Consider the following 25,229-nt stretch of genomic DNA (forward strand, 5'->3'; position numbering starts at 1 on the left):
CCCAATAAATCCCATTTTCTTTTACTATTTTTCCTTCTTAAAATTTCTCTAATTTCTCTATGATGAAACCCTAGGGTCTTATCAGGGACTTGTAAGACAATTAGTAGAAACATATAGATGGAAATGAGACTTAAGCCAATTAAATGAGCCACCTTTGATTGCAACCCTATGAGAATGGAGATACTAGGAATTAGGTTTAATGGGTAAAAACAAGTAACTTGAGGGATTGGTGAAAGTTTTATCTCTTTCCTTTGCTATGGTGTGTATAATACTTATAGCAGCGTGCACGATTAAACAAATCTCTTAATATATGTGTATTTTCATTAATTGGGTGATGTATTTAGTTGTGGGATGCACTTGACGAATCACCTATATCAATGTGAAGGTAGGGCTACCTTCTACAAGACCTTGGCAAAGTCTTTAAAGTACTCATAAATTATCTAGGTAGAGTGCATAATTTAGAATATGTGTCAATATGATAACTTTGACACAATTGTGTTGTTAAGTGCTTGTTGGTGGGATAGTTAGTTTGCTATAAAGGATTCTAGGTTTAAAAAATAGTTATTTTACCTATATTCCTGCAGATTTTATCCTTCAATACATAATTATGATTCAAGTCCAAAAGACAAGGACAATTGCACTCTTTATTTGATTGGTTAAGATATTTCTTTGAATTTATTTTCATTTGAATTATGTGGAGGATTATTGGAATTGTGTAAATGCGTTTCAAATTGAATAAAGAGCCCTAATTCCATCTTGGTCATGAACACATTTTTCTCTTACATATATTTGATATCAAATTATTATTGGTATCTTTGAAAGGTGGGGTAGAGTATGGACCATTGGGCTATCCTATAACACATATGTGCCTCCTTCATCCGTTGCACCTTGTGCCCGAGCGTCGATTCCGATTTTACTACAAAACCTTATTATTTTCCTCAAAATTACTCTAGCCTCCAAACGGTTTTTATATTACAATATATTTTACTTCTAGTTTGAAAAGATCAAATTTGTAGGTTTAATTTTGGGTTTGTTGCTTTACCATTTCTATAAATTATTCTTCAGTTTTGATGACTTTAAATTCTAGTCATGACTGTTATGTTTCCAAGTTTATCAAGTGTTCAAATAAGGTGTTTTTATAGTTAATTATTAAAGCCACAACAATAGTTTCATTTGACTTAGTTATTCCATGTTTTATTTTCAATTTTTGGTATTCAAAATGTTGAATTAAATATAAACGAAGGCTACTTGCAACCCTTTGGCACACACTTCTACTCTCCACACTCCTCTTTATACTATTACCGCCTTCCCTTATTTCTTCTATTTTTCTACAGATATTGTCTACTTAAGTTAGAGGTTGGGCTCAATAGGTGAGCAACTGGTTCAATGTGCACCTTACTAGTAACATATGCATCGAATCATACAGACTAGATGTTGAGTACATCGATAGAGGTGACAAATTTGCTTTTAGAACAAATTTAGCCTACAATTCCTATAGTATTATTTTTTCGTTTCAAATTTAGCCTACAATTCTTTTGTAATTTTGTTAAGTTTATGTTGTATCATTGCCCTTAATTACAATAAAATAAAATAAAAATTCACAACATGGGTCACAAGTCACATGTTGTATGATGACCTATTTATAATTTAGCTATATCTAATATTAAAATTTGCCTGATAAATTTCATGAATATCCATTTAACTTTAATAGTTGCTTCATATTGTCTAATGGACTTCAAAGTGTGATGTATTATGTATTAAAATTTAAACATTGTTTCAATATTATTATTGTTCGTCAATAGTCTCTTGTTACTAGTAAAATGATATTCTTAGATTTCAAATAAGCATCCAAGTAAACTTTTGTATCATTTCAAGTAGTCATCCTAATAAATTTTTGTATCCCACTCTTATTCATTTGCCATTTCATTACTCTTTTTGCTAACCCGCGTTACAAAATAGGGTTTTATAAGTAAAATCATGAATTGCGATGTTTTTGATAATTTTTCTTATTTTTGTGGCCATAAAGACTGATTGAGATAAATGACTAGAATGACAACTAAGCATTCTATGAATTAAAAAAAATATATTATACAAAATTATATTGAAATAATGTGTCAAATAATTTTAAATTTAATGATTAAATTGAAACTATTACTAAAGTTGCATTGAACATTTAGGATCTGGAAGTTGGAAAATATGAGTGAAATGAAATAAACGTATAAAGGAAGTCACTTTTTCATGCTTGGTTATAGAGAAATGTAAGAAGAAAAATAAAGTATATAACAAATCAATAAATAAAATTTTATTTTCGCACATGATTAACACTTATTTTTTCTTAATTTTTAATCATATTAGAAGAAATTTCTATTTTTAATGTTAATTGATGTAGAAAGAAAATACAATATAAAGTATATTTCTTTCTTATTTTTCTTATCTTTCCTTACCTAAAATAAAATCCATGCAAACCGGCCATTAGGGTTCATTTAAATCAAGGATTTTATTTAAGGAAAAAAGAAATAAAAAAAAGAAAATAAACTCATTTCCTATTGTAATTTTTCTCTACATTAAATATTATTCTATTATGGTAAAAAATTAAGAAAAAAAAAAAATACTAAGGGTCTATTTAGTTTTCAAAAAAAAAAATGTTCACTTTTCAATTTTTAATTTTTCAAAGAATAATAAAATTTTTCTAATTTATTTTTTAATTTTTCAAGATTCGTACTAAAATGATAGAAAATAAAGAGTTTGTTTAAATTTATAAAATAACTTTTATTTTATTTTATTTATAAATTTAAAAATAATCATATAAAAGATAACTCAATTTATAATTTTTAAAATTTTATATAAAAATAATAATTGGAATCATGGATTTTAGGATTTGAATTTGGATTTGCGTGAATTTAGAAGAAATTTTATATATAATTCATATAAATTATAGTCTAAATCCAAATCTCATATTTCTGTAAAAGTTTGAAAATCTAAGAAATAATAAAAAATATTTTCCAACCTTTTTATATAAAATAAGGTGATATTTTTGTATTTATTTTGAAATTTTAAAATAAAAAGTAGTACTATTTTTACAAGCTAAAAGTGTCAAAATTATTTGTTATTATTTATTTATTTTATACAAATATTTTAAAAATAAAAAATTAAACTAAATTTTTTGTAATCTGTTAGTAAAGTAAAAAAACAGACCACAATAATCTGTAAAATCAAAATTTTGGATATTAATTTTATGTATGTTTTTATTTTTTTCTCATCATTTTTGATAATAAAAAATAAAACTTTTAAATTACTGCTTCCGAAATTTGCTCGGATTGAGCTGTGCCAGAAACTTATTACCAACCGCCGGTGCAACAGGATTTCTGGCTGCGGTTCCAGCTTCACACAGTGTAGTTGTGCAGATTTGAATTACCCGCGGTTCTGGACCGCTGCCTGCAACCATGGTGCGGCGAGGATGCAGTAATTCAATTGACCGATTTGGGCATTGCTTTTGCAGTATCTCATTTCCCAGTGTTCAGTGCACTCCCCTCGAAATCCTTCACTCGACGCCCTAGATTTCCTTCCCTCCTCTCCGCCGCACGAAACCCTCCTGCTCGGCCGAATGAATCCTTTGGGAGTTTGATCAAGAGCACGAGCTTTGATGCTTGAACTCGTTTCACAGCCGCCAATCCTCGTGTCTTTTGAAGTTTGAACTCATTTCACGAGATTTGAAGTTTCAGAACTCGCTTCAGAGAAAGGTGAAGATTAATCTGTCAATCCAAAAAGCTTAACATTGTATCTCTCTATCTCTGTGCATGTGTGTGTGTGTGTGTTTGTTTTTTTGTTACTTTCTGTTTTAAATTGATTTTTCTCCGTTTTCAACGATTCTGACTTAGAAGGCATCGCAGATCTTGAAGACTGTAAAGTAATTAATCTGTTTGCATATGCATTTCCTCAATATATACACTCTGAGCGTTTTCCCAAATGCTTCTCAATTTTCTTTTCGTTTATTGCTTATATCAGACCTGGCAAGCGTAATTTCTCCATCACAGAAACATACATTAGTGGACATGCTCTGCATGATTTTTCAGTTGGTTTGAGCGATGTAATTTCCCCAGAAAAAGTATGAGACGAGAAATCTGAAGGCTCGTCTCTGAGTGGTGTTTGGAGAAAAAAAAAGCGGGGGGGGGGGGGGGGGGGGGAGAGGAAGCTGCTGGAGAACTTGCAGGTGCTGGTTCCTATTTGAGGATTGAGGTGCTTTCATTTTATTCAGTGCGCTAAAACATTTTCTTTATTTTTTGGTGCTTGTACATTTAGAAGAAACCTATGTTTTCAACACTTCTTCTTCTTCTTCTTCTTCTTCTTTTTATTTATTTATTTTTATTGTTTAGGTGCTTGTAAACTTAGAATAAATTCTAAGGAAAGCATTAGGGAGCACAGAAAAAAGACTTAAACGAAGTGTTAATAGTATTTGAATGTGTTGTGTGCTCTACTTTTTAGTGTGGAAAAGGCTGTTTTTCTAAGACTTCCAACTCTGTGATTTTGAGCAAGGGATAACCACTTTGTTTGTAGATAAGTAGATTCATATCAAATGACTATTTGCATTTGTTAACTATTGTTAATATTTGCTTAAAATGAATGACCTAACTTGAAGATAGGTCTCTCCCTCTATTTATAAAACAAATTAAATACATTCTAATGACAATAATACCCTTACTAATTCTCATTAATTAGCATACTAACACACTCAATAATAATAATACTAAAAGACAAATAACCTCTAACACTCCCCCTCAAGCTGGGGCATAAATGTCATATGCTCCTAGCTTGTTATAAATGAATTTAATGTAAGCACCCCCAAAATCTTTGGTAAACAAATCAGCAAGCTGCATGTCATATTTCATATAAGCGGTTGTAATGAGTTTCTGCACAAGTTTCTCCCGAACAAAGTGGCAATCAACTTCAATGTGCTTTGCCTGCTCATGAAAGATCAGGTTGGAGGCAATATGAAAAGCAGCTTGATTGTCACATATCAACTTCATAGGTTGAGAATGCGAAAAATCCAATTCTTCCAACATGTTCTTCAACTAGACAAGTTCACAAGTAATGTGAGCCATAGCTCTATATTATGATTCAACACTCGATCTTGTCACTAGAGTTTGTTTCCTACTCTTCCAAGAAACCAAATCACCACCAACAAAGATACAGTATCCGGTGGTGGATCTCTGATAGGAAGGCGATCTAGCCCAATCTACATCTATATATCCATGGATATAAGTGTGACCTTAATCACAATATGAAAGACCTCTCCTAGGTGCACCTTTGAGATATCTCAAGATGCGAATTACTGCGTCCCAATGACTTGTCCTTGGAGAATCTAGAAATTGACTTGGAACACTTGTTGCAAAGGATATATCCGGTTGAGTGAGTTTGAGATAATTCAACTTTCCAACTAGTCTCCGACATTACACAAGATTAGATAGTAAATCACCCATATCTAGTATTAACTTGCTTTTAGGATCCATGGGTGTATCAATCGGTTTGGATCCCAATGAGCTAGTTTCATCCAACAAATCAAGAACATACTTCCTCTATGACACAATAGTTCTAACATGAGATCTAGATACTTCTATACCTAAGAAGTATTTCAATGGTCCCAAATCTTTGGCCTCAAACTTAGTATGTAGAAAAAGTTTGAGACTCTAAATACCTTTATCATCGTCACCTGCAATAACAATATCATCCACATAAACAACAAAAAGGATCCTGCTTGATGATGTATGACGATAAAACAAGGAATGATCCACAACACACCGTCGAAGACCAAACTCAAGTACTACAACATTGAAACAACCAAACCATGCTCTTGGAGTTTGTTTTAAACCATATAAAGCCTTCTTGAGTCGACAATTTTGCTTACAGGCACAAGATTGAAAGGAAATTCGGGAATACGTAAAAAGGAAGAGAATAGAAGAAGTGGGATTTATAGTCCCAATTCCCTTGTCTGCAGTAGTGGATCCATCAGCAAGAGTACCACAAGGTAAATTTGCAAGATATTGAAGAGTGGAGAAAAAGCTAGGTATACCTGTGATATGATTAGTGACAACGGAGTCTATGACCCAAGGACTAGGGCGAGAAGTATTGGACGACAAGCATATTGTGATTACTTGGTTGGGCAAGAGATGCAATGGGAAGTGAAACTTGTTGTGACGCTTGATATTGTTGGAACTTGGAATACTCTTCCTCTGACATGGATACAGTACATTGCTCCCCACTCGGCCCGAAAGGTGAGGAGTTGGTGGTGGCTGCATTGGCTATCCCCAAAGGTGTGAAGTCAGTGGTGGCTGCATTGGCAACATGTGAAGGTCCGCCGTGAAGATCCCAATGCTGCTCAATAGTATGATTACTTTGTTCATAGTGAGTGCACTTGTGAGGAGTACCTCTACCTCGTCTGTCTTTACCACTAGAACCACCACAATAACTTTTGCGGTTATTTAGTAAAGAACTAGAATAACCTTATGTAGCAAAGGCTGTCCTCTTAGAGCCAGATGCAAGAGCTGGAGAATGCGTGCTAAAGGAAGCACGAAGGACACGAGTATAAACATTAGCAAATGATGGCAGCTTGACACTACTAAGTATTTAGGACCAAATTGTCTCAAAGTCAGGTCTCAAGCCTGTTAGAGCATGAAGAACTGTCATCTGCTCCCTTTGCTTCTGCATCTCACGAAGGCTGGCAGTTATAGGTTGCACGAGGTTAAACTCCTCATGATTACGCTTCATCTCTCTAAAATAATTTGCAATATTCCTATCTCCTTTTTGTAACTGAAAGTACTCCTGGGATAAATCATACATATGTGTAATGTTACTAGAGTATAGAAGTTTGACATAATCCCAAATCTCCTTGCACTTATCTAGATGCATACACATTTGTGCAATTTGTGGCTCCATCGAATTCCATAAAAGGGAAACAATCAAGGCATCTTCTTGAATCCACGCGTCTTTGCTTTTCTCATTAGAAGGATTAGATTGGAGCAAGTGGTTAGGTTTCCTTAATCCTACTAAATAAATATGAGCAGCCTTAGACCATTGAACATAGTTCTTTCCATCCAACTTTTGAGTCATTATTTGTGCCACGATGTTGGAAACAAATTTTTGGAATTCATAGATTCCATCCCAACACTCACAAATCGGCAACCACACTGGAAAAAAAAAGGAAGAACAATCAAAACTTATTGAGACAATCTCAAACTATGTGAAGCACTAACACAACCACGGACGAGGTGAACAACTCACCGATGGATATAGTGCTGCCACAGCCTCACAACTGAACATATGAACGCTGCCACGGCTCCAAAAAACTAGCAAAGAAGCCTTCACAAACCTTGAACAGAAATTATGAGAATGCCACGAGTGCATAGTCAAAAAAGGTTGAATTTTTTAGCAAAAAACTGGCCTAGTATCTTGATAATATAGTCTAGAGAAGGGATCAGAGCATGGCAGGGGAAAAAAAAGAAAAAAGTGGTCGGAACTTCACTCACATGTTGGTGCATGGGGTCAGCCCTATTGGCATTTGGTCGGCGTGTGGGGGCATGTGGGGGGTCCTCCAGCGATGGGGTTTTGTGGGGTGAGTTGTCGGGGGGAGGTACGTTTATGGGTGTATGGTTGGTTTTGTGATATAAGATGGGATGGAGGTGGATCTAGGAAGGACAGCCGTGGGAATGGTGTTTTCTAGTGACAGATGAGGGGAATAGGGTTTGGGTTGGATCATGCTATGATACCATGTTAAGATTTGAATATTTGATTAAAATGGATGGCCTAACTTGAAGATAGGTCTCTCCCCCAATTTATAATACAAATTAAATACATTCTAATGACAATAATACCCTAACTCATTAATTAACATGCTAACACACTCAATAATATTAATACTAAAAGACATAAATAACCTCTAACAATTATGAAGAAGTTCTGGTTACATTTTAAGTTTGATAATTGAAATAGGATTGAAACTTGGAAGCTGAAACCATTTGTAGAGAGTTTGCATAGTTATCCCATAGAAGTTGAATAAAAAGGTCACACTTTGATTATGAGATTCAAAGAATGAGGCCCCTTCATTTTAAATTTGTATACTAAAATTTATATATATATATATATATATATGTGTGTGTGTGTGTGTGTGTGTGTGTGTGTGTGTGTGTGTGTGTGTGTATGTGTATACTGAAGTTGGGTTTTGCTTCCAGGGGCTACCATGTGGCACTTTTTAAGGGGCTGCCACATGGTGCCCTTATGTTCATTCACTTGAATTGGGCGAGTTTCAGTTGGGTGGATAGCGGGTTTGTACAAATTGCTATTTTTTAAAGTTGGGTTTGGAGTGGGCAGGTGAGTTGGATCTGTACGGGCTTCTTCTTTCTTCTTATTTGGTCAAATTGCATGCGTTTTTTAGCTTCAATTGACCAAGTGTGAAGCGTGGGCTTTATTTTTTGGACAAATTGAAACTTGAAAGAATTTGTGGATAGTTTGCATAATTAGCTCATAGCAGTCAAACAAAAAGGTAGCACTTTGATTATGTTATTCATGAAACCACTTCAAGCAGGACAGAGTTCAATTGGAAGATATACCTCTTGGCTCTTTATATTGCAGCACATTGGTTTACTCCTAATTTAGTTCAGTAGGGATTGGTTCCATGTTTTTAATGAGCAGAATATGGCATGTAGCCATAATAACCATACCAAAGCTCAACTATTGTGCAAAATGGCTAAAACACAGTTTAGGTGGATGAGCTTAGAAGAAAAAGAAGAAGAGTTTCTGGCATGCCTGCCATGTAGAAGCAGAATTAGAAGAGAACAGAACACAGATGAGGGAGGAAGAAGAAGAAGAAGGAGGCAGGAATGTGGGAGAGAGAGAGAGAGAGAGAGGGAGGGAGGGAAACTGCAGTAATCTGAATTGAAATCAATAACTGTACATCAATGTGAACGTCCAGCACAACTACTACTACAACTAACACATATTTACAATTATGACCCAACCAAACACATAGTTACAAAACACTATAGGAAGTCACTAAAAAATACAAAGAGGTCCTCCATACACATTATTTCCTAAACATTCTTAAACCTACACCTAAAATAAGCGTGTTGAATGGGTGCCCTAGGGGATTTAGATGGTCCTCCATCATTCTCCCCTGGCTGAAAGGAACTCTGCTTTGCAGAATGGGACTGTAAATGCTAAATATAACTCCTGTGAGTCAGGAGAGCTGTCACAAACATCATCCTTGGCAAGCCATGTAGCATTTGAATTGGAATGACCTCTCCATTGGGCCAAGCAGTGACGAAGTCCATCGTGAGGAGATGTCACGAAATCATCATCCAAGATAGACTCCACTGTTTTCTGTGGTTGAGAAATAGAGGGACGTTGAGGGGCCACCACACCTACATGAGCATCAAATGGCAAACCAAGAGGCTCAAAAGTGCCTCAGTAAGGTTTCAAATCCTCTACTTCAAAAATTGGACTGATGATCATATAAGAAGGTAAATCAAGTAAGTGTGCATTAAGGATGAGGAAAGGGCCAATGGCATGTGCATGTAAATGAATTTGTAGGGTAGCGTTAAGGTGTTATGCAAACCATAACACCATCACCTACATTAAACTCTCAAGATCTATGATGCACATCTACTGCTAGTTTATAATCCATATTACTTATAGCAAGTTTCATTGGACCTCAACATGCAATTATGGTTGTCATGAACAAATGACTTAGTAGGCTAAAAAATATGGGAATTTGGTGCCAAAAGCAACAAGATCAATGGGTGCACGGGGTTTGTAGCCCAATGCACCCTCAAAACGGCTCTTACTCGTGTGCTTGATCACAGAATTATTGTAAGAAAACTCAATTGTAGGTAGCACCAAGTCCTAATTGCCTTGTTTTTCTCCCACAACATACCTAAGTAGGTCACTAAGACTACAATTCACAACCTCAGTCTGACCATTAGTTTGGTGTGGCAAGCGGAAGAAACAACAAGTGAGTCCCACACATTTCCGAACATGTCTTCCAAAAGCAGCTACAGAACTTGATATCCCTATTAGACACTATGGAGGTTGGCAACCCATGCAATTTGACAATCCCTCTAAAAAACAATTTAGCTACATGAGATGCATTAGAAATTTTATTACATGGAATGAAATGTGCCATCTTGGAGAATTTGTCAACAACAACAAATATGGAGTCATGTCCCTAGGCTGTTTTGGGAAGTCCAAGAACAAAATGCAAACTTAGTTCTCTCCAAGGTATGTGGGGCAATTGCAGAGGGGCATAAAGGCTAGTGTTATGGCTCTTCTTAGATTTGCCTAACTAACCAGTGTGATATTGAGCCATTATCCTAGCAACATCCTTCTTTAAGGAAGGCCAATAAAACCTATTTGTTAGATGACCACTTTACCTAAAAGTTTAAGCTGTTAGATATCAAGCCTTAACACTGCCAGCACATGCAGCCTGATAGCATATGGAGAGATAAACACATGATAGATAACACCCACTATAGGGAATACTCTAATTTTTTAAACACCACACAATAACCGTGGGCAACAAGACTAGAACTTAGGACCTTTTGGTGACTAACTCTGATACTATGTTAGATGATTGCTTTACCTAAAAGCTTAAGCTGTTAGATTGTGGGACAACAATGTATATCATGCTTAACACTATAGTTAACTATAGCAATGGCTTTATCCCTCACTAAGTGACCAGCTAACCCTTCGGAATGCAATTACCAAACTACAACAACAACAACAACAACAAAACCAAGCCTTAAGTCCCACTAGGTGGGGTCAGTTATATGAATCCTTTTTCGCCAATTTATGCGATCATGGACCATTTCCTTTGACAAATTCAGGGCTATTAAATTCTTACTCACTATCTCATTTTAAGTTATTTTAGGTCTGCCACTACCCCTTCTATTGCCCCTCACAGTAACTAACTCACTCTTCCTCACTGGCACACTATGTGGCATACATCGCACGTGCCCAAACCATCTGAGTCGTCCCTCCCTTATCTTATCTTCTATAAGAGCTACACCTAACTTACCACAAATAAGCAATTACCAAACTAAAAGATCTCTAAAAGAAGTACGAGGAATAAATAGCCTAGTATCTCTAAATAGGTATCCCTCATGGATGATGAGTCTACAGAATCTCTACTGTGATCTTTGTAGGCACTTATTTTTGTCCGGATTGAAATTTATTAAATTAATTGAAGAATAGGAGAAGATAATTGAGCAAGCAAAGTTAACTAAAGTTTTTTTCTCTTGACCTAGGCCATATTGTGTGTAATTCAAAATTGGGTGACCTAATTTCACTCTTTGAGAATTTATCGACCTTAATTGAGTTAATTGAGAAGTAATCCTAGACTGGGATGAGTTCTTTTCCTTGGATGGATTAAAACTTGTTTTCAAATACCCTTATAGGACAAGGAATGGTGTTCTTGTTCTAAAAGGGCATTTTGGGAGTTGGAGGGTAAGGCAATATCTCTTGTTTTTCTATAAAAAGGAGACTATAGCTGTTGGCCACAACCACACAAGCATTGAATCACAAAGAAGGAATACTTATTCACTTCAAGAGGAGACTCCAAGGTAGAGCTTAAGAGCAAGAAAAGAGAGAAAGAGAAAGAAAACAAAGGGGACTCCATTGAAAAGGAGAACTTAGGCTTGAAGGAGGAGGTTTCAAGCTTGAAGAAGGGGATCGAAATGCTCTAAGTCTTGAAATATTCGATCTTTCAAGAAGAGCAAGGTACATCTATCTCTCTCACGCACTTCTGCGGGATTTCACACATACTCTCCTAAAATTGGTGGTATGTTTGGATGAAGGATTTGAAAATCTTTTGGATAACATGATAAAATTGAATTCTTTAGGATTTTATTCTTATATGAATCAAAGGTTTGATTTTGGCTGCATGTTTTCCTACTAAAGTTTCAGTATTTTTTTTAATGGAATAATTGCATAAAGAAGCCATCTAGGTCATATATTTGATCTTTATGTTCATGAATAAATCATAGTTGGTTCATGCTTGAGGCAACCTGAAGTTTTTTTTTTTTTTTTTTTTGGCATCGTGCGTGAGTTAAGGCTAGGTTTCAGTTTAGAATAGACCTAAGGCAACAAGAGAAGGGAGAGGAATAGAGAGAAATAGAGAAAAGAGGGGAGATAAGAGAAAAGTGAGGAGAAGATAAAATAGGGTCATTGCCATTGTTGCTGGCAGTGGCTAAGTGGGAATAGGTAGGCTGAGTTATGGATGTTTTAGTTGTTTTTGTTCATTGTAAGGTGTTTAGAGAGGTCTAGGGATTTGACTGATGCAAAAGCCAGTGATTCCAGCATCAAAATAGCCGAAAAATGGCCTATGTAGTTGTATGGTTCTGACATCTCTCTTATGAGTTGTCGGAGAAGACGACCGAAAAAGGGGGGTGCCCATTTATTTTAAATGCAAGTGCAGTGTGCTTTGGAATTCAGATTGTGAACGTTGTGTATGGTTGCGGGTGGTTCATAATTCAAACCTGAGTTTTAACTGGTGGAGTGTCTTAGTGAAGAAGTGTGTCAGGTTTAATTTGGAAGGTATTGTGTTGGTGTTTTAATTATCCTGCAGGATTGGTACTTCTGCGATGGAAGTTTGTGATCTGTTACGGCTTTCAGATCTGCATAGAGCTGCTGGACTTCTGGTGTGAGAAGTGAGGGTCAGAATGTAAGATGAAGTGTTGGGGTCTAAGTGAGGTGCTGCCCTTGGATACTTGGTTGAAGGGACTTGTTCTCTTCTGGATTGGATTCTGATCTATAGTTGATAGTTAGATAAGTTCTAAAAAAAAAAAAAAATCCCGATTTCCTCTTTCTATCCTCCCATTTTCATTTCTTTCTTTTTCCTTCTAATCTCTCAATGGGTTTTTGGACTATTATGGGGTGGTTGGAGTTTCTTGAATTCTTGAAATATCCTACGAATTCTCTCTGATGGCTTATCCTGGCTTTTGATTGGTTTTCTTCTGGTACATCTATAGGAGATGGAATGATGTAGATTTTATGTTTAGATGGTTTCTCCATCAAGGCTTCATGTTATGATTCTCTTTAGAAGGTGGATTGATCCTCTGTTATGGTTTGTGACTTTTTCTTAGAGGTGATCGAGTTGCTAATCTTCAGCTAGTCTTGGTCTTCCTTCTGATTGTGTACCCGGCCTAAGTTGAGGATTGTTGCTTAAGTTTGAGGGCTTTTACTCTCCTTTTTCCTGGAGGGTAGTGTGCCAAAAAAAAAAAAAAAAAAAAAACTTACTCTTTGTTTCCTTCTTTCCTTTCAATGGGTATCCAGCCTTTTCTGAGGCAGGATTCTCTTTGTTTTTGTCTCCTTCTTTTCTCTCAATGGTTTTCGGACTATTCTGTGGTTCGGAGATTCTTGGGTTCTTGAGATATCATCTTGGAGTTCTCTCTAGTGGCTTATCTAGGCTTTTGATTGATTTCTTTTAGTGCGCCTTCTGGAGATGGAATGAGATACGTTCTGATGCAGCTTTTGTGATGGGATGGTACTCTTCAGCAAGGTTTCGAGTTGTTTCTCTATGGCAGGTGGTTTGAACCTCTGTTAAGGTTTGTGTTGGTGTTGGTTCAAGTGTCCAGGTGGCAATTTGGTCTTCAAGTATCGGCATGGTTAACCTTATGGAGGTGGTTGTGTGCTGTTCTTCAGCTTCGCCTCGGTCTTCTTTCTTGTGGATGGTGTTCCCGAGCTAAGTTGATTATTTTGGAATCCTTCTGCTTTCATTGTCTTACGCCTTGTTGTTGGAGGGTGCTACGCCTTGATTCATTCTGGAGTGGATATCCATCATCTCATGACATTCTTTCTGGTGATGAATTGAGTTCTAAGGTATCTTATTTCTTTTTTGATTGAATTATGGTATTTAGTTAATTTTTGGTTTTGGTTTAATGGCTTATTGCCCCTGGGAATGCCCAGGTTTGATGTAATAGTGATAAACTTTTGATGGAAGTCTTATTTGGCTTCCTTCCTCTCGGGTATGCCCAGAGTTTCTGTACATATCCATTTGATCAATATAATTTATCATTTACTGATAAAAAAAAAAAAAAAAAAACTGGTCGACCGCTCTCTTTTTTAATTATTTAATTTTTTTGGTAATTCCTTTAATCTGTTTTAAAGTTCAAAAACTAAAAATTCTGAAAAAATAGGGGAAAATTAGAAAAAAATGTCCTTTTATTGTAGGATCAATTTCATGATCTATGTATTTTATATTTTCTTCAAATTAGGACCCTTTAGTTAGTAAATTATTATTTTACATGATTTTAATTTGTTTGCTTCAATAAAATAGTTTAGGAGTGTTCCTTTTATGGTTTAGGATTTACTATGATTTTTTGGCTACTTTTTAGTTGATTTAATTTATTTATAATTTTTATCATTTTTGTGAATTATTAATTGATTAAAAAGTTTAAAAAATTGCAGAGAATTCCAATAAAATACCAATAATTTCTTAACTATTTTCTAGAATCCTTTTTGGGGTTTTGGAAATGTTTTGGACCTTGCTTGTTTTTTAAATTAGGTACAAAGAGTGAAAATGCAAGAAAACATGAGTCTTAAAAGTGTTGACCATCGCATGCTGTGCATAAAATTTTTTATTCATGTGTGAGGCATTACTGCTGAGTTTAAATTCATTTGACTTGCATGGGAAGATACCTTGGTTAGGTTCGGTTACATGATATGCTTGCTTGCTCAAATCATTTAATGGTGCTTCATTAGATGTGTTGTTTCATGTATATATTGCATGATTGGATTTTTTGTGTGAAGATACTCGAGCCTTATTTTGTATTGAGAATGGACTGAAATGAATGAATATTCAAAAAACCTTAATTAGTGAATCCGACAATGGATGCCATTGGGGAACGCAGTATTACTCCCTATCAGTTTTCTTGAGGTGAGGGAAGTCTTGCATTCTAAATCGTAATATTTTGAGAATGCAAGGTTGAACAGTATTAAATGGCAAGGTAATCTTAATAAAATAAAGGACCCTAAATGTGGATTGGTTATTATGTGTTATTGTTTATAGAAAGGGTGTGTAGGGGTGCTAGTACCTTCCCGTCACATAAATGTACTCCCAAATTTGGACTTTGGTACGTCGACCTTTGAGTATCGATTGCTTGGACTCTAGGGGTAGCTAGCTGACCAAATTAGTCGGTAGTAATTAAAGAGGTGTTCTAACCTCACCTAGGTTGAATTAGGTTAGTGGCAACTCTGTTAAAATGTTTTTGACCCACATCTCGTTCCCCGCGCACCCCCCCCCCCTTTTTAAAATTTCACAATACAAGCTCACTATTTGTGTCGAGATGGTTCGAAGATTCTCCCTAGTAGAGGTGAGCATTTGGAATGTGTTGACACCCCTCGCTCACATCCTGAAAGATAAGCCAAAATCAAGACAAGTGGAGCACTCGTTCTTTAGACAATCACAACCCCAATGGCCTCAACTCTCTAGAAATGGAGAATAACTGCTACCCTACTAAGGCCATCAACCATTTTATTCTCAACGCCGGAGCGATGCTTGGGAACAAAAGTGTGCTTGTTGAGGAACTCTACCCAACCAGCATGATTCGCGCTCAACTTGTTGTGCGAGCTTAGATATTGCAAATCAGTTTAGAGTTTGAAGATGTTAGACAAATTGGTTTGAGTTGGGCTCATTGTGATCGAAGTCATCAAAGTATTTTTTGTGTTTTGCTCGATTTGAGGTTCGTAAAAATGGCTGCAGGTCTCCTTAATTTTTTTTTAAAAAAAAATTTTGATTATCTTTTCGCCTAAGATTGTTGGTTTTTTGCTTTGAAAATAATATAAACTCCTGAGCATATTGAGTTCAACATTGTATTTTTTTTTTCTTTCTTCTTTTTTGGCTTGATGGAGGAAATAATATAACATTGAGCATGCATAAGTGCATCATTTGAGTTACTTTTCATTTTCAAGGTAGCTTTGCTCCCATTAAATTCTTTTCTTAAAATTGTTTTCTTTGTAAGTGTACTATTGACATCAAGTAGTTCTCTCTAATACCTAGACCATGTGTAGGAATTTCAAACTCTTTTATTTATTTATTTATTTTTTCTAGTATTGCATGCTTTCTTCCAATTCCTTTCTCCTTCTTGTGGAACAATTTATATTTGACGTGATATTATTCCCTAAAGATCTGTATTTGCAATAGGATTCAACACTCAAGAGCATGTGATATTTTTATCTTTATTAGTATCATTATCACTATAGGCACAATCACATTTCAAATAGCTGAATATGTGGTAGAAAAACTTGATGCATTTGAAAAATATTACTGCACATGCTGAAGCATCGACACAACTACAGACGAGGTGAACATCTCACCGATGGATATAGCACTGCCAGAGCCTCACAACTGAACATACGAACACTGCCATGGCTCCAAAAAACTCACAAAGAAGCCTTCACAGACCTTGAACCGAAATTAACGGAATGCTGCGAGTGCATGGTCGAAAAAGGTTGAATTTTTTAGCAAAAAACTGGCCTAACAGCTTGATAATATAGTCTATAGAAATCAGAGCATGGCAGAGGGAAAAAAAAAAAAAAGAAAAAGAAAAAAAGTGGCCGAAACTTCACTCACATGCTGGCGTGTGGGGTCGGCCATGCTGGCATTTGGCAAGCGTGTGGGGGCATGGGGGGAGTCCTCCAGCGATGGAGTTTTGTGGGGTGGGTTGTCGAGGGGGGCCTGTTTATGGGTGTATGGTTTGTAACGACCCGGTCCTTTATACGGACCCAGGCGTCACTCATTCATACTTAATACCTATACCTGTTCAAGATATGGAAACAACCCGCCCTAAACAGGGACATACGGGTGTAAATCATATATAATTACGATGTAAATGTTGCGGAAAAACATAAACATCCATTGGGATTTCTACTAGACTTATACCAGAGTTTACTAATACATCCACACCATTTCTCATAAAGTTATACATAGGATAAAATTCTTGTTATTACAATCCTCCAACAGGACTTTCATGTAGGTTTAATACAAGATTTAGATGCTTACGTAAGTTAACCAAAAACAATCTCCCCAGTCCTTTTAGCTATTAGGACCGACGTACTGATGGACCTGAAAACAAAGGTTGTATGATAGGGTGAAAGACCTCTCAGTAAGGAAGAAGGAGTTACAACAGTGTGTGACTGCATACATGCATATTTTCATTCAACATCTGGAATATAAATCAAATATTTTTAATACAGTAATGTATAAGGTATATCATTATTCATATTACAAAATTTCCACATCTGTCTTTTGACCATTTAATGATTTATCAGATGACCAATAGTAAAATATCCCTATAACCAGTTTTACCCCGTGGCTTGGGTTGTGCACTGATACTTGTCCAATGCCCTGTTCGTGCAGACACTGCCGAGTACCTACATACGATCTGATTGCCTCCATTGGCCTAATATCAGCCAATGGTTTCACCCTGCTAGCCGATCATCTTGGTACCACATCATTTAATACGTGTGGTTGCACGTGTACATCTAGCTATGATATTGCGCCGTATCATATAACAGTAGTTTATTTCAACTCTGCAAAGAAAGTATTTTTCAACCCTATATCAATAGTATAGAAATAATCCCAGCGGGTTCAAACCGGCGTCTTTCCACTCAGTTTACCTCTCTTTATTTACTGATGCGGCTCGGTGTATCACCAGCCTCTGTTTATCACATTGTCAGTATAACAAATTGGAATTTCATTCCCATATTCTATATCAGTAGTATAGAAAATACATTCATTTCTATTTCAACATATATCACACAAGTTTAATACAAAAACCCGCTAAATGATAGCAATTCAATATACATAGTTTAACTGAATTAATAAAGGATTCGAGCCTCTCCTACTATAGTATAAATACAAATAACGATGTTTGTAAAATTTGGAGATCATACGTCAAAATTCTCGTTTTTACCAAAAACCGTAAAATCATCAAACCGGAATTTCTACTCGGTAGAATTTCACAAATAAGTAGTTAAATTATAGATAATAACATAAACTAGCTTTTTAGCGGTTTAGTTTTCCAAAATAGCTGTTGTAATCAAATTCCCCTTACCTTATACTCGAAATGAAATTTCGTACGAAAACGGTCCAAAACGACAACCCGAGATCCCGAAAACTTAAAACCACAGATCATAACCTTACTATGTTTTCTACTGCTATCTAAATATCCAATCAAAATTAGGATCAGATTCCTACCTCGATTCTTGGGAAAACCCGAAACTCTCCGAAACGACAATCCGATTCAGTAAAAGTGTAGAGTTTTCTCTTCTGATCCACGCAGTACCCTCCCTTTTTGGAAATGGACGACGAACGGCGAAGGATCTTAGAGAGAGAGAGAGAGAGAGAGAGAATGAGAGAGAGAGAATAAGAGAATTTATAAAATAAATCCTAACTTAGTCCTTAAGTAATCTAAATAAATATCTCCTCCAAGATATTTATATATAAATATCTCAAAATATCTCTTTTCAAAATATCTTCTCCAAAATATCTCTTTATTTATTTTATGTTTATTTATTATTTATTATTATTATTTATTTTATATTATTTTTTTAATTTTATTTATTTATTTTATTATTATTATTATTTTTTCAGGGTCGGCTTACTACATGGTTGGTTTTGTGAAATAATATGGAATGGAGGTGGATCTGGGAAGGACAGCTGTGGGAATGGTGTTTTGTTTTGACTGTTTTCTAGCAACGGCTGAGGGGAATAGGGTTTAGGTTGGATCACCCTCTAATACCACGTTAAGATTTGATTAAAATGAATGACCTAACTTGGAGATAGGTCTCTTCCTCTATTTATAATACAAATTAAATACATTCTAATGACAAAAATACCCTTACTAACTCTCACTATTTAACATACTAACACACTCAATAATAATAATACTAAAGGACATATATAATCTCTAACAGCCCCTACAGCTTTTTAGGTTATTTTGTTGATTAGTTGGAATTTGAGGTTCAAGATAATGTGTTGTGTATTATTATTTTTTAATTATAATTATGGAACCAAACATGAATTTCAGTATATTTATATTTTTATGACTTTATTTAGCTAAGTCAACTGTACGGAGGAGATAAGGGTTCAATCATATGTTGAGATGTGGGTTTTGCCTCTAGAGCACTGGATTGTTGTGACTTCTAATAAATTCTTTCAGGCTATTACTAGAGAGTGCGCTTTGGGCATTAGGAAGCCAAGTTCAGCATTGATTGATTGCTTCGATTGTTGTAAGATGGATTCTAGGTACAAAGAGTCTTGTAGGGACATTCTTGAGGTATTAAGTTCTTTAGTCACGGATTTATATGTGGATGGTTAATGTCCAACTTGTGTTTATGTGTAATATAGAATTGTGGCAGAATCAATAAAAACAGCAAATACAAACAAGATAATTTCTATGCTGCTGGCCTGAAAACTACAGAAAAACATGCAAATGAGATGGTATTTAAATATTTTAGTTGTTGGTAATCTATTCTTGATATTATATGATGTTGGAATGTAATGCTTCTAACAATTTTATTGAAGTTGGAAAAGCATGGAATAGCTCCCACTAGAGGAAAGCTTTACCTGCATCATAAGGAAAAGGTTGACTCACCTATCGCAGTGAAGGCTGCAGAAAATATTGTACAATATATTTTTTACATTTTGTGCACACTAACTTTCTAAATCTAGTGCACAAGTTTATTGTTTTCTTGATATAATTTTTTTTTTGGCAATATGATCTGAGGAAAAATATGGAGGAACTTATGCTAAAGAAGAAGAGCAAGAGTTCTGCTTATGGGGAGATTCAATTTGTCCTGCACCCAAGGATATTTACTCCAAGGTGATGGGAAAAGAATGGCATTGCCATATTCATGCTTTAGGGCTTGGCCTAACTCCTCTGCTTAGTGGTTTGACCTTTGATAGTTTTGAGCAGTTGGAGTTGATTCGTGCGCGGGAAAGTCAAAATGATAATTAATTGTTGCGTTTTTTTATTTATTGGTTTTTAAGTAGATTTATTTGTTCCCAATATAGATTCAAGATATGGGTAGTGGTGGGAATTTAGATTCTCCTCGTGCATATGGATCTTCTTTTGGGAGCATTTAGTGTGGTGGTAATCTCTAGTAACATTTATGTTAATTTACATCTTCCCCTTTAATTAAAATATATGACTAAAAATACTAACTAAATTCCATTAACTAATTCATTGCTTTTAAATCTTAATATTGAATGCAAGACCTAGTCATAACCATTTTTAGGAGGCCAATCCTTTCACAAAATTGAGGTGAGTTGTTGAGCTTCTCTCATACAAAATTTTCCCCCTCTATTTGGTAAAAAGAGAAGAGATTTCATTAATGAAGGAAGAATGCACAAAAAGGAGCTTAAGAAATCCTCCAAAGAAAATTTTAAAAAAAGAAATTGCAATTAAAATAACAAAACCATCTAGTTACACTGTAAATCTGGAAAACAATCCCCTTTAACCTTGCTACAGAAGTCCATATAGGGGTCATTAGGCCATGTATTGAATCCTATCCAACGCAAAGGTCAGATCATCTTCTACCCCGTAAAAATGTGAGCATTTCTTTCCAACTAAATACCCCATAAAAATAATAAAGGACTGATATCAAAATTGTTCTCTATAGTTGTATAAATTGATGATTGAAGAACAAATAAATTGTCGGGTTTGGGTCACGTATGGCTTTCATTATTGAGTTGACCATTTAATGGATTAAGATAGTTCATTGAATATGCCATATATATTGTATGAATCTTATGCAAATTCGTAACATACCAATGACCTTATTGAATACGTTGAAGGGGAAGCCTGCGATACACCTATAACAACATGTATCATGCTTCTTCTGGGATTGGTGACAGCCTCAAATGGTAAAGGGCCATTGTTTTTAATGTCTTCCGTGTCCCATTCATTCACTGTATGAAAACAAAGGTGTAGTCCCAAGAGGGGGAGTGAATTGGATTATTAAAATTTCTTTTAAATCCTTTTAAAGAATTCTTTACCTCTTGTTTATTTATCAAACTTACAACAAAAGCTTTTAGTCTTTATTCAATCCACAACCATACAATAAAATAAAACTTAATCAACCAATCAAACCAATCAATTATCCAATCAACCATAATATCCAAACCAAGATATAAGATTCAGCTTTTTACAAGAATTCAACTTTTGTTTGTTTGCAGCCCTGTGTATAAGAATTTGATTCAGGCCCTTAAAGTAAAAATTGATAATGTAAGTTTGCTGATATAAAGCCCTATATTAATGGAATTGCTTTCTTAAAATGAAGTGCAATATAAAATCTAACACTCTTTCCAAAAGCTTAGACTTTAAATAAACTTTTAGTTAAAAAGTCTTTGGGTGTTAACCAATCAACGTACTTCCTTACGGTTTTCGCAAAGTATTGATCAACCAACGTACTCCCTTTCGGTTTCCGCAAGCCCAAAAATAATTTAAACTTCAATTTATTTAATTTCCAAACTTCGTAGTATTTATGATTAAGAATTTAAAATATCCACGCAGTTTATATGTACGCTGGAAATTAAAGAGAGTAAGGGAAAGAGAGTGACACCGGGATTTTATGAGGTTCGGCTTATCTCCAGCCTACATCCTCGCCTTTTGCAAACCACCAAAGGATTCCACTAAACTAGTTCCTTTCTAGGCGGAACAACACCGTTACACACTCCTTCAGTAGGCTAGAGCCCACCTCTCCAAGTGATACCCCTCACTCGGTCACTCCTCCAATTAGGCTAGAGCTGCATCTCTCCAAGCGATACCCCATGCTTGATCAACGATCCGAACACCTCGAATCGTCCAAGAACTACAAAAAATATAAAGTAAACGCTGCGTACAAGAACACTCTCAAAACAGAGCAGATTAGTACAGATTCAGCACTATGTACTTCAAGAATTTAAATATCAATATGAAATAGAATTGAAGCTCAAGTAAAGAGATCACCGAGGGTTCTTTAGTGATTGAGAAAACTTAGTATTAGAACCGTAGGTTGATGATTCAGCAGCAATTTCAGAAGATATCTCCCAAATGGAGTGTGAGTAATAGAGAACTTTGAGAGAGATTGAGAGTTTGAATACGAGAATGCTGTGTGATTGCTTGGTTATTAATTTCTTGGGGTTAAGAGAGTATTTATAGACTTTTTAGGATTAGTTTCCTTGTTCCTCAAGTTACTTGGAGTGTCCACCAAGTTTTTATAACATTCATATTTGAAAAACTAATTTTTAGAATTTTCTCGTTGAGATTCAAAATTTAAAGTCTCGTGGAGTCAGTTGGCTGGACAGGCGACTGAGCAGTTCATTTCACAGAGTCAGTCAGCTGGACAGGCGGCTGAGGCCTTTCTGTTTGCCAAAAATTAAAGTCTGTAAAATGTCAGTCGGTTGACTCAACCACGTTCAAAATGGTCAGTCGGTTGGACAGACCATGTTGTCAGTTGACTGACTAAATATAGTTCAAACTGTCAGTCGGCTGAGCAGGTTTATTCATTCTTGGTGTTTGTCAGTCGGCTGGCCAATCTTAGTGTGTTCTGGTTAGTCGGCTGACTAGTCCATTCCTTTTCCAAATATTTTCATTTTTGATTTTTTAACTCTAGTTATTTGAAAGACTCAAATATAACTTTTCAAAATAATTTTCAAGGGTTTTTCAAGAACTGGTCTCTAAGTCTTTGTATCCTAAAGAGTTTCAAAAATATTTCAAAAGATATTTAAAATATGAAGCACTTACATAAAGACTTCTAGGACTTTGGACATTCTTGGCGCTTAAGTCTTTATGCTTGTCTTTTGAGCTCTCTTGCTTTACTTTTCTTAGGTTCTCTTGTCTTCAAGCTTTAAGCTTTTAGCACATTCTCTTTAACATCCACACTCCCATGATCTTTAAGCTTTAATAGATATCATCTTTGCATCCATGCTTTGACTCATCTTTGTGATCATTTTACTTTGTATTCTCATTCTTAAATCCTGAAATATCATTACTCAAGCAAATATGTAGTTCCACTTGTTTGTTAGCATCAAAACAGGATGCTAAGCCTTATAAGGCCAACACTGTATATTGCTAATTGATGCTGATATTTTGGACATCATAATTACAATTATCGATTGCTTAGCCACCCATCTATTTCTCCATGGATTTGTGAAGATTATATGTGCAAGTGTCTTTTTCTCTTTTTTGCAATATACAAGCTACAGCAAAATCTTTGATGTTTAGTTGGTCCATGTCCTTATTAACACATCTGTAAAAGAACAGGAAATTTTTATTACTCTCTGCTAGATTAGTAGTTTTTTTTAATGGGAAAATATATGAATTTGCTTTGATGGGGCAGTTTTGTTTCATTCCCATATACTCAACCTGTATGTAATGCTATTTATCTTTTGAAGTTGCACCCTGGAGGCAGCATTGAATTTTAGTTTTTAGCATATTGCTCAAGTTCTAGGGTGCTTCTGTAAATCACAATTTTTATACAACCATGTACAGGATTATAGGGAAAGTCAAAGTGTGAAACTGGATGCTGTGCCATGGCTTTAACAGTAGTTTCCTGTGGGTTGGATTTTCAGAAAGGTCAAGGATATGATCTCTAGTACAAATCACAGTAAATGAAAATAAAGGTAAACATGGTCTTGAAAACCTTAAATTTGTTATCAGGTTTCTGATGAGAACTGTAAATCCTTCTTTTTTGATTTTCAGTTCAGTGTAGAATGATTTTGAAAACAGGATTCTATGGATGGATGGTGAATGGGAAACAAACCCCAGAAGAACCATGGAGGCTGAAATTGATGGGAAAGACATAAATAGAATAGGGAAATTGGAATTCTAATTACAGCTGCAGCTGCCTGTGCTGGACAGCATGCTTGCTATACTCTGCTGTTGTAGTTTCACAAACAATTGACATTTTAGAAACCATAGATGGAAGTATCTTGACCCAGTTCAATCAAATTCAATAGAGCTTGGCAGGCTACTGGTAATGCAAATGGATATGGGCATCTGCTGAATTGGTTTAAGCTGTTTGGTACTTATTCTGTGAGAGAGAAGGTTACAGACACGAGTCTTTTTAATGGACAAAAGTGTTATTTAACTCTTCAAGTTGTGTTTCTTTAGGTGTAGCGGGTAAAATTGAAATGATATTCTGTGTTACAAGACAGCTCTGACTTCAACACACATTCACACACGCACGCACGCACACACACACACACACACACACATATTATAACTATAAGAGGATATGCAAGCGATCGCTCTCAGTTAGCTGGGCTGTTTTGATGAAGATTGTTGAGGATGAGAGACTAGTTCACAAGTGTGGAAAAGGCATTGGACAGGAAAGCAGAATAATGGTAGATAAATGGAGGTTGCGAGTGGGGTTTAAATTTCTAATAACAATTCAGATAGCTGCTGAATGGCTCTGATGGGAGTAGTCATCCTGTTAATGAGTTTGACTTAATACTAAATGTAGAACAAGAGGCAAGGCAATGTAGGGAATCTCATTACAAGCTGATTAAAGAGAATTGGATTAAGGAATTGTTGGATTTCAACCATTTAGCAGTAATTAATTAGGGTTATGTTTATGTGGGTTGGTGTGTAATAGATGTGTCTTAGGGGTTCTTTTCTAATTTCATGTATCTTTAAGGGTTTATGTGTAATTTCTTATAATTTAAGATTTCTTATAAATAAGGTGTGAAAGCCATGTGGAAGTTAATTTTTTTTTTTTTTTGAATTTGAATTGGTGAAGGTGTGAGCTTTTCCCTCCATCTGATTCTTCTTTCTCCTCTCTTTTCTTTTCCTTCTTCTGCTCTCCTCTCCCTAATCCCCCCTGAGCAGTACCTTTACTGCTATTTATTGTGAACACTCTTCTCTCCATCCCTTCCATAGTATGTCTTGGCAATAATTCTCCTAAGTGGTTTGCATCATCCTGTATCAGAGCAACATCTATCCACCTTCTCTTCTTCCAAATCAATCCTCATCCAATACCCTAGTCTCATTTATTTTTCTTCTCTTCTGTATTTCCTTTGAACCGACCACAATCTCTCTTCTAAAACTTCAATCATGATCTTTGATCCCCTGCCACTGGTTCTGTCTCGCTCTCTTGATCAGTTCTTATCTCTTCCATATCATTCACGAAATTCTTCTTACAACCAAGATTAGGAAAAAAAAAAAAAAAAACCTTCTGTGAATGTTCACAACCACTGCCCT

General features: G+C 35.6%; 2 long non-coding RNA genes across 2 annotated transcripts; one reads left to right on the forward strand and one right to left on the reverse strand.

The window, feature by feature from the left end:
* Positions 1-3,319: 3,319 nt before the first annotated feature.
* On the forward strand, positions 3,320-24,183 carry LOC131163815 (uncharacterized). The gene is made up of 3 exons (XR_009139138.1): positions 3,320-3,740; positions 23,520-23,650; positions 23,730-24,183. It is a non-coding gene; the product is annotated as an uncharacterized LOC131163815 (long non-coding RNA).
* On the reverse strand, positions 17,176-18,395 carry LOC131163816 (uncharacterized). Its single transcript, XR_009139139.1, has 2 exons — positions 18,242-18,395; positions 17,176-17,702 (listed from the first exon to the last, which is right to left on the reverse strand). It is a non-coding gene; the product is annotated as an uncharacterized LOC131163816 (long non-coding RNA).
* Positions 24,184-25,229: the final 1,046 nt, after the last annotated feature.

This window comes from Malania oleifera, chromosome 9, assembly GCF_029873635.1.
Source record: "Malania oleifera isolate guangnan ecotype guangnan chromosome 9, ASM2987363v1, whole genome shotgun sequence".
In the NCBI taxonomy this organism is placed as follows: Eukaryota; Viridiplantae; Streptophyta; class Magnoliopsida; order Santalales; family Ximeniaceae; genus Malania; species Malania oleifera.